Raw genomic sequence first — 11,367 nt, 5'->3', positions numbered from 1 at the left:
CAAGCAAAGTAACCCTCCTCTGGTTGCTCTGATTCTATTATCAGAAGCAAATTATTACATATTCTGCTTATCAGGTACTCCTGATAGCCAACAATAGTACTTGAGATATTGGGAAAATTTCTACTCTTAGTGTCTCGTTGATATGTAAAAGCTTTGTGAGTTTGATTACTATGAAATAGTCTTGAATAACTTGGTCACTTCTGAGTGTGTAGAAAAACGTGACGTTAAAGACCTTAGGGAGATGGTATTCAAACCAAGGTATCTATGAGAAACTGCAAGAAAACTGATCACTTGGCTTCACTTTAGTGCACGTTTGTCTAGTTGTTTTCTAACCAAGTATTTCTAATCAATAACTTCTGTTATTCTTTCTTTGAATTGTATGAAGTTTTCATATTAATTTGAGAAATGGTGGGGAATGGGATACTAAGTACTTCCATCCAGGAACACAGTATGTCAGTCCATTTGTTCAGGTCTTTTGTCCTACAGTAAAATGTGGATTCCTCCCAGATATGTTGTTCACACAGATTCTGTAGTTTTTAGACATTAGCTGTTTTTTATGCTTTTATCTAAGCCTCCTCTCCAGCTCCGGGGCCACGTGGTATCTCGTACAAATATCCCTGTTGGAGTTCTTGACCCTGTTGGACACAGACTTGAACCTTGGCTGTTTTCTATCCTTGTAACCCTGGCTGTTTTTGAAATGTGAGAGACAGAGAGTATATGGGGTAGGGAGCAGAGGACAAGGGTCCTAGGGTGGGATGGGGTGGCAGACTGATTTTATGAATAATCTATATCAGGGCCTCTCAACTTCTTTCACATCACAACACATAGAGAAAATGCTAATTTAAAAAAAATAAATTTATTTTATGTATTTATTTTTGGCTGCGTTGGGTCTATGTTGCTGTGCACGGGCTTTCTCTAGTTGCAGCGAGCGGGGGCTACTCTTCGTTGCGGTGCGCGGGCTTCTCATTGCAGTGGCTTCTCTTGTTGCCAAGCACGGGCTCTAGGTACGCGGGCTTCAGTAGTTGTGGCGCATGAGCTCAGTAGTTGTGGCTCGCAGGCTCTAGAGCACAGGCTCAGTAGCTGTGGTGCACAGGCTTAGTTGCTCCGCGGCATGTGGGATCTTCACAGACCAGGGATTGAACCCGTGTCCCCTGCATTAGCAGGTGGATTCTTAACCACTTCACCACCAGGGGAGTCCTAGAAAATGCTAATTTTTGTACAGCACACTAGGTTACATAAAAGAAGAGATTTAGAGGCATCTAAATGATGGTAAAAAAAAATTATCACATTTTCTTTAAATTAAATAATTATGATAAAGTAAAATACAGTGTATTAGGGAAGATATTAAAAATTGAATTTGGATAAAACTTTCAAATAAAAATTTCCCACATGTTTTAATAATTGACTTGAATTTGTTCCTGTGAATATACTTTGATATTAGATTTTATGGTTAAAATGACTTTATTCAGTTTCTGATCTAGACTTTTTTTTTTGTTTTGCGGTACGGGGGACTCTCACTGTTGTGGCCTCTCCCGTTGCGGAGCACAGGCTCCGGATGCGCAGGCTCAGTGACCATGGCTCATGGGCCCAGCCACTCCGTGGCATGTGGGATCTTCCCGGACTGGGGCATGAACCCATGTGCCCTGCATCGGCAGGCGGACTCTTAACCACTGCGCCACCAGGGAAGCCCATGATCTAGACTTTTTTAATGATAAACTCATATTCTGAATAGTAATTATCAGTGAGGGACTCTGATCACCTAAGAGAGTGGGTGATAAAATATTTAAAACCATTTTATACAACCGTTCAAAATGTACAATTGGGGGCTTCCCTGGTGGCACAGTGGTTGAGAGTCCGCCTGCCGATGCAGGGGACACGGGTTCGTGCCCCGGTCCGGGAAGATTCCACATGCCGCGGAGCGGCTGGGCCCGTGTGCCATGGCTGCTGAGTCTGTGCGTCTGGAGCCTGTGCTCCACAACGGGAGAGGCCACAACAGTGAGAGGCCCGCGTACCGCAAAAAAAAAAAAAAAAAAAAAGTACAATTGTAATTATATTTAAAGAATAACAATTCTTACAACTCTTCCTTTTAGTTTATTAACAAATATGTTGCAATTTCATAAGATAATGCAAATGAATTTCAATCCCAATAGTACATTTTTAGTACATTTTTATATCAAGATTTCCACATTGAAACTCTAGCTTTCAGAACATGCATGCATTGTCAATAGCTAACCTGGGCCCTATTCAAAGACTGTACTGCTGCAAAGGGATAGAGATGGCCAGTATATGTTTAGACACATATTAAAGGCATTGCCTGGAGCTGAGCCCACCAGAAAACTACACTCTGCCAAGGCTCCTCTCTCATCCCCTGACAGATTACCCCTGAGGCTGTGTGCTGTGCCCCATGGGTCTCCTGCATTGGCTCCAGGATCTTCGGTCCATGACAGGCAGTGGGATGCTTTGCAGATAGATGCCAGATGTGGCATCTTCTTGGCCGCATGCAGACAGCAGAACTGTAAGTGCTGGTTGCTTCTTTGGCATACACCTCAGACTGCTCTGCACAGGTGCCTGAGGAGACCTAAACAAGGCTGCTCATGGCCAGAGGTAGTAGCCCAAAGGGCTCTGGCTGCCCCCGACTGCTCTCAACTGCCCCGTGCAGGAGGGGTCAATTTCTCACTTACATTCAGGACACCAGCACACCAAAGTCCACCAGTTAGGAAGCTCTGTCTGTATTATGTGCCTCATTTTATGAATGAGGAAGCTGTTTTACAGGTCAAGGCGGTGATTTTTTTTCCCGAAATTAAGAGCAAATATGACAGAGTCAGAACTGAAAGAAAGAAAAGAGAAATTGAATGAAAATATTTTGGACAGGAGGAGGGTAATTCTTAGAAGGGAGGAATTGTAATATAGTATAAGCTTTGTTATCTGCCACTATATTCAGAACATGCTAATAGCTTTATTTTTCTAAATTCTTGGTTTTTAAATGAGTATATGAAGTAAAACACAAGACAAAACAAACATCTCTCCCCCCAAATCCTATTACACAGATTTGACTGCAGTCAGTGTAACTTGGTACATACGCTTTTACGTTCTCTTCTAGGCCTAATCAAAGCCTTAAGTATATATAAATGTGTATACATAGCCATATCTGTTTCATTACAGAACATATAAAACTATCTAGATCTGAAATTTCCTTTTTACCACCCACTTACCAAACCAGTCATTTATTGAACTCTTACTATGTGCCAGGAGATTCTGGCTGCTGGAAATTCACCATGGTCACTCACGTTATTGAACACTTACCCTGTACCTTGCACTGTTGTAAGCACCTTATGTTCTTGATCTCACTTAATTCCCATAGCAACCTTAGGAGTAGGCCTTATTATTATTGTCATTTTTTTTAGGTGAGTAAACTAGGGCTTAGGAAGTTGAATAAATTGACCGGGGCCATATAGCCTCTACAACTAAGGAGATGAGGTAGAATGTCATGTCATAGCTGTATTTACATTTTAATATTCTTGGAAGTAACAACATTTTCTTAAAAGATTTTCCGTCATGCATCTGTCATGTTCGCTACCTTTTTTCATCATGTCTCCAGAGACTGGATGGCTCATAGTAAGCAATTCATTTATTTGTTGTTGAATAAATAAACGAATGAACAATGAATGAAATTTTTGGGTCCCTTTCAGTGCTCTGCAGGACCTACTGTATAATTTGTGGGCCTAGTGCAAAATGAAAATGCAGGGCCCCTTCCTCAAAAATTATTAAAAGTTTCAAGACAGTGACACCTGAGCATTAAGCCAAGCCAGGACCCTTATGAATGCAGGGCCCTGTACAACCCTGATGCTGGCCCTGGTGCCTAGTGTAGTGCCCTGTCTAGAGCAGGCTCTCAGTCTCTTTTGGATGATTTATTCATTTTTCATTTTGTGATCTACCTCCACTTCCTCATCAGCCACTCATTTCTTATGTGTTCAGAATCTAGTTTCTGCCCCAGGTTATGGAAATTCTTTCTCCAAAGTCACAAAAGACTATCTAGCTGTCAAATTAATTTCCCTATTCTCAATGTTAATCCTCCTGTTTTAGTTATTTCAGGCTGCTTTAACAAAATATCATTGACTGGGTGAACTAAAAAACAAACATTTATTTGTCACAGTTCGAGAGGCTGGGAAGCCTATCAGGATGCTAGCATGATCAGATTCTGGTGAGAGCCCTCTTGCTGGTTTGCAGATGGCTGTCTTCTCACTGTGTCTTCATATGGCAGAGAGAAGGAAAGAGAGAGAGAACCGGTGAGAGCATGAGCACTAGCTCTTGTGTTTCTTCTTTATAAGGACACTAATCCCATTATGGGGACTTTACCTTCATGACCTAATTACCTGCTAAAGGCCCACCATATTGGGATTAGGATCTCAGCAAATGAATTTTGGGGAGACACAAGCATGCAGTCCATTAACACCTCCCTAACCCAGGGATTGACATTACTGCCTATCCCTCCTTTTGGTGTTCTCCTCTCTTGTCTTTATTAAGAACATTGATTCTCTTTTTCAGTACTGTCCCTGCTTCCTTTTGGAGCCTTCCCTCTTTCATTTCCTCCTCTCCCTCCCATAAGGTTTTGTTAACACTGAGGTATGGAACCTCTGGAGGGACTTTGTGAAGTGTATCCATTGCTCTCCCTGGAGTGGCCACTTTCCCTGGGAAAAATGTGAATGGTATACATGCCTGAGAACCCTCAAGCATGGGATATTGATGTCTGGTTAATGAAATTCATATCCCATCCTACATGAATGGTAGGTAGAACTGCAATACTAGGGCAAGAGGGGCTCAGAACTGGAGAAGCTGAGGGTGAATTGTCAGCTCCAGTCCTGGGAGCAAGTCACAGAGTTTTGAATGGATCTGGGAGGAATCTCAACATGAAATTGGAGTCAAATGTTAGGAAGGAACTAGGCAGATGGAGTGAGAGGAAGGAGAGATGGGAGCCCTAGAAAGAAGATGGACTTAATTTTGGTGGACAGGTTCCCCAGCACGGGATTACTTTCATGCAACTGGGAGTGCCCCAAGTAACAACTTGGATCTGGCATTTCTCACTGTGATATCTTGGTAGCTATCACTGGCCAGCCCTCAGTTTTATCTTTATTTCTCAAGCTTGCCAATACCACCACTACCCGTACCACCCTAATTTTGATTTATTTTAATTTTAACAACACGCAGCAACCTGGCTTCTATGTGGCTGAGAAAGGTCAGTGCACACACAAAATGAAAATAGTATGAAGTGTAAGACTGTAAGAAAAAGAATTTTTTTTGGGGGGGGTGTTGCCGTCAGTACAGTTGGTCTCAGCTTTCATCTGATTGAAAGAAATGAGATTAACACCCGAATTGACTGACAGACCTTTAATTTTTCTCAGGGCTACTTTCCCCCAATCTTTTTATTATAGAAAAAAATACCGAAAAGTTGAAAGAATTGTACAAAAATCACCTTTATACCCACCAACTAGGTTCAACAATTGATAACCATCTGTCATTTATTCTTCATCTATCTGTATAGAAATGCATTGCAAATATCATGACACTTTTCCCCTAATATAACATGCATAACCTAAAAACAGGGACATCCTCTTATATAATCACATTACCATGGGTTTTTTATTTATTAAATGTTTTATAGTTAATTGCAGTCATTATTCCTTTTGATATTTGAATTGCCTCCAATTTGGCGTCTGTGTACTTTTCGTCATGCTCCCATTAGTCTTAAAGAGCTTACTTGAACTCTCTCTCAGGTACACTTGAATTTTATTAATCAAAGCAAACTCTATAGTGGATTTTAGGCAATATGTGGAAAAGATTTGGGGATGAGGAGAGGGAGAAAGTGGCCTCTATATAGGTAGGCCAGTGGGATTGTCCTTGGACTCAGCCAGCCTAGGCTCATCTTGACTGGAAAAGCCTTCTCTTGCTTTCATCAGAGCCCCAGATTCACCAAAAGCTCCACTGTTTTTCAGAATTTATTGGCAGCGGGAGGCCAAAATTACTATATTTGTAAATTAAGAACTGCTTGTTTGTAAATTAAGAACTGCCTGCTTATTTTTGTAGGAAGAATGAGGATGAATATGATTAAAATTGAAGGGAGATACTCATCAGTAGAAATATGGGCTATTAAATTAGAAAAGCATGTTAATGTGTATGGTGAGGAGAGACCTCTGACTGAGACCGGGAGAGAGCAGACCATGGGTCCCTCTGCACACAGAAACTTAGCTGTCCTGTGCCTTATTCCTCATGGCCTTCTGAGCTCACATTGACAAATGAGTCCCATGGCTTTGGGTTATGAGAGAGTTATATTTTAAGAAAATTTCTTGTGACAATAATACCTTGACTCAAAGCAAACATTTTCAAAGGGTGGGAATTTGGGCCACTGAGGCAAGTCAGTGGAGGAATTTGATTTTTGACAGCGGCTCTTTCAACAAGTCACACCATAATAGCTATTCCTATTCTGCTACCTATCTCTGGCCCTGGCTACAGTCTTATCACATTGAACATGTAAAAGGTAGAGAAGATTCAATTACCCTGAGTGGCAGTTATGAAATATCCTTCCTTGTAGAAGCAAGGACAAATACTTTCATGTTGCTGTGAATATAGTAATACTCAAGACATTGTTGATGGAGGATATTTAAATAACTCTCTGTGAAGGCTTAAAGAATGGAAAAGTCGTTCAGGATTGCCTGTTTTTTCAATAATCCCCAACCTCTTTACATTCTATTTGCTTAGATCCCTACTTAGATTTTATTGTATTTTTTTAAATTATTAAATAATTTATTTATTTTTGCTGTGTTGGGTCTTCGTTTCTGTGCGAGGGCTTTCTCTAGTTGTGGCAAGCGGGGACCACTCTTCATCGCGGTGCGTGGGCCTCTCACTATCGTGGCCTCTCTTGTTGCGGAGCACAGGCTCCAGACTCACAGGCTCAGTAGTTGTGGCTCACGGGCCTAGTTGCTCCGCGGCATGTGGGATCTTCCCAGACCAGGGCTCGAACCCGTGTCCCCTGCATTAGCAGGCAGATTCTCAACCACTGTGCCACCAGGGAAGCCCCCCACTTAGATTTTAGATATGTTTACTTTATTTGTTGCTTTTAATTTCTTCATATTTCCCTTTCTTCTGGTTCATCTGGTCCTTCTACCATCATTGCCTTAGTTAATGTAGTGTCATTTGCTTCCAGCCATGAACTTTTTAAAAATGCTTTGGTTCTCCTAAATAAGGAGGTTTGGGTTTCTTGATTTAGATAAATCTTTCCAGGATACAAAAATATGAAGAAGATTCTGCTAATCCTACAACTATATAAAATTATATACAATCCTGGGACTTCCCTGGTGGCACAGTGGTTAAGAATCCACCTGCCAATGCAGGGGACATGGGTTTGAGCCCTGGTCCGGGAAGATCCCACATGCTGAGGAGCAACTAAGCCCGTGCACCACAACTACTGGGCCCACGCTCTAGAGCCCACGAGCCACAACTACTGAGCCCACGTGCCACAACTACTGAAGCCCGCACACCTAGAGCCTGTGCTCTGCAGCAAGAGAAGCCACTGCAATGAGAAGCCCCCTCACTGCAACAAAGAGTAGCCCTTTCTCGCCCCAACTAGAGAAAGCCTACATCTAGCAATGAAGACCCAACGCAGCCAAAAATAAATTAAAAAAAAAATTATATACAATCCTAGAAGGAAAATACTTTGTAAATTAATCAGGGAGGTGAGTTTGACAGGCTCAAATGTAATTCAGGTGTTCCCTCTCTCTCCTTTACTGTATGGAATAGCTGAAGTGGTGCCTTCCCCAGCTCTGGTTCCCTTTCATCTCAGAGCTCTGCTCAAATAAAGTCTCTCTCTGTAAAAGGAATCTTGGTGTGAGTGGCTAAGTCACTTCTCCTACCCCCACGTTATTAAATATACATGGGAGAAATCATGTACTAAGAAAAGTGCTTTTATGTACAGCTATTCAGCTGAGCAAACAAAACAAGCTGGTTACCACTGCAGCATGTCTCAGGCACATTCTTTAACCTCCAAAAGTATACATAAACATTAGAAAGCAAAATAAAAAGGAGTAGTGTAGGAAGAGACATATGAAGCTTTAGGGGTGGGCATGATGCTCTACTCCCTTAATGGACATTTTTTCTGGCATTTTATTTATTTGTTGGTTTATTTATTTTTATTGTGGTAAAATATATATAACATAAAACATACCATTTTAACTGTTTTTAAGGTACAACTCACTGACATTAATTATATTCACAATGTTGTGTAACTATCACTGCTACCTATTACCAAAAAGTTTCTATCACTGCAAGCAGAACTCTGTACCTACTAAGCAATGACTCCCCCTTCCTTCTCCTCCCAGCCCTGGTAACCTCTAATCTATTTTCTGTCTCTATGACTTTATCTGTCATTTTAAAAAGATGAATTTTGGTGGCTATGTAGATGGGAAATGGCTTAAGGAATGCACGAGAACAAGACTTAACTCTTTTCCTTCAGGTAATTTAATGGGATAATATTTTGAAAACCATTATTGTGACTTTCTCTTTTGCTTTTCTCAGAACATAATTTCTGCTCTGCTTGGCAGAGGTGCTGATCTAGCTGGCAGAACTGGGAGATTAGGGTTTGAAATGGAAAGGGCACAAAAAGAAAAAGCTACATGATATTCACCTCTGAAAGCAAAAATAGTGTTATACATGTTGGTGGCCTTGCAAGCTGTGTTTTTATCTTAAGAGAGGATTTTTCCAAATTTCTTTAATATTCACTGAATCAGGAGGGACCAGCTCACAAAGTTCTGCGGTAAAGAGAGGATACTCTTGTGTTCGTATTAACAAATCCACGAGTCTTTCTGCTCAATAGCAAAAAGAGAGGGAATAGGTAGGTTAAGGTTGCCTGCAAGTAACAAAAATACTCCAGATAATAGTAGATGAGGGAGAAGTTTCTTTCTTTATCATGTTCCTGAAGTCTTTTTAGTTCACAAGGTTGTCAGTCCAATACTGGCATGGCATTTCATGAGACTTGAGACTTAGGCTCCTCTGTCTTGCTGTCTGCTGTGCTTCATGCCAGAAAGTAAATCTACATTGCAGCCAGCAGGCAGGAGGAAAGGGGGAAAGAAGGATACATCACCTTCCTTTAAGGATACTTCCTATAAATTGCACACACAATGTGTGTTCATATCATATGGGCAAGACTTAGTCACATGGCCATAACTAACTGCAAGGGGGCCAGAAAATGGGAGCTCTGTCATTATGGAAGAAGGGACATTCAAATATTTGGGATAATTCCCACTTTCTGCCACAGAAAGAGAGGTCGTTTGAAGAATGAAACTTTAAGATGGAGGGGAGTACTGAGTGGAAAGTCATAGTGGGGGGCTCTGGGCAGCCCAAGGGCAACTCCAGGGGAGGTTATTGAGTGTCAGAAGTGGGTTAGTTCTGAGAACATCAAGAGGCTCGGAAATGGGTCTTGCTAGCTGAGAATGTAACAAAGAAGTGTTCTTGATGGGAATTCCCTGGTGGACCAGGACCAGTGGTTAAGACTCTACGCTCTTGCTGCCGAGGGTCCAGGTTCAATCCCTGGTCAGGGAGCTAAGATACCATAAGCCAAGAAGCGCAGCCAAAAAAAAAAAAAAAGGAGTATTCTCAATCTTATAATTTTGGGAAGAAGACTGGTTCTATCCTGTCTTCACCACAAACTACTTGTGAAATGGCTTCTTCCTTCAGAAAATGAGTCCCAAGGAGGGAGTGTGATGGATATCTCTCTTCATGCTGCCTGAAGAGCCTGGAGACAGGGATAAGGGGAGTAAGAAAGGCCTTGACCAGAATCTGATACAGGATGTGGACCTGTAGCCTGCTGAGGGATCTGCCTCTTGGGAGTAGCGGCAGGTGAGGGTGTATACTTTGAGATGTGTGCACCTCTGATGCGTTCAGTTTCAGAGGGGATTCTGCTTTGCTCTGGCCTTCAATTTATGACACATGGGTACAGAGGCCACATCATGTAGTGATTTGCAGCAAGGATTTGGGAGCCAGACTGTCCAGATTTGAACCCCAGCACTACCCTTTACTATCCCTTAAGTAACCTGAGAAAAGTTACTTAATCACTCTTAATATGAAAGGAGACAATAATACTAGTACCTGCCTCATACTACATGACTACAGGATGTAAATAAGACCAGAGATATATTATCAATATAAAGTTCAATATGGTTGGTCCTACCAAATGGAGATTGTTTGCCTGCATCTTACCAAAAAAAAAAAAAAAAAAAAAAACTTTGGCATTCTATCTACTTTGTCCCTACAGCTTTGTGTAATGTCTCTCCTTTATGTCAGATTTCTTACTAGTAGTCCTGTTATGTGGTTTTTTTTACAAGGTTTTAAAATAAGGATTAAATTAATTAAAACATGATATAGAAAAAACTAAAAAAAGTTAGCTATTATATATTATTATTATGAGTCATAGAACAAAATGGAGAAAATGGCTGAAAAATGGAACCCTAAAGAGTCTACTTGGGCATAGAAAATAGGTGTTTATTGATTCTTCATAGATGTCGATGTAGCATGATATAGATGGTGGTAACCTATTTTTAAATGTTAGTAGATGAGGGCTTCCCTGGTGGCGCAGTGGTTGAGAGTCCGCCTGCCGATGCAGGGGGCAGGGGACACGGGTTCGTTCCCCGGTCCGGGAGGATCCCACATGCCGCGGAGCGGCTCGGCCCGTGAGCCATGGCCGCTGAGCCTGCGCGTCCGGAGCCTGTGCTCCGCAACGGGAGAGGCCACTACAGTGAGAGGCCCGCGTACTGCAAACAAAACAAAACAAACAAACAAAAAACCCCCAAAAGTTAGTAGATGAATAAATACGCTTTCAGTGTGTTATCAGTTCATACAATGGAAACAACCTTAAAGCCATAGGAAATGACAGACACAAATGGGTGAAAGCTGAGTCAATGAATTTTTTTTTACTGTTGAGCAATATTAAATTCAAACAATGTTACTCTGCTGTATATATGACAAATCCGTGCTTTTGGTTAGTCCCTTGCAGCAATTACGACAATCACAAAATTGCAAGTAGAAAACAAAGTGCAATTCTGATTGTTCTTGGGAGTAAATGTAACAGAACAAAGCAAGGCTACTCGGAGGAAATCTGACATAATAGGAGAGACAATGTAAAGGGTTGTTGCAACAAAATAGAAGGAACCCTGAATGATCTCTCTCTCTCTCCCTTTCACTCTCTCTCTCTCACTTTCTCTCTCTCTCTCTCTTTTCCTTTTTGTAGTATACAAGCGGTCTGCATTTGGTAGGGCTAACCTTGTTGAATCTACGATGATACCACATCTTTGGTCTTGTTTACATCCTGTAGCTTATTCATAG

This window comes from Leucopleurus acutus (genome assembly GCF_964270905.1).
Source record: "Leucopleurus acutus genome assembly, chromosome: 6".
In the NCBI taxonomy this organism is placed as follows: domain Eukaryota; kingdom Metazoa; phylum Chordata; class Mammalia; order Artiodactyla; family Delphinidae; genus Leucopleurus; species Leucopleurus acutus.
Note: the sequence above shows the minus strand (reverse complement) of the source record.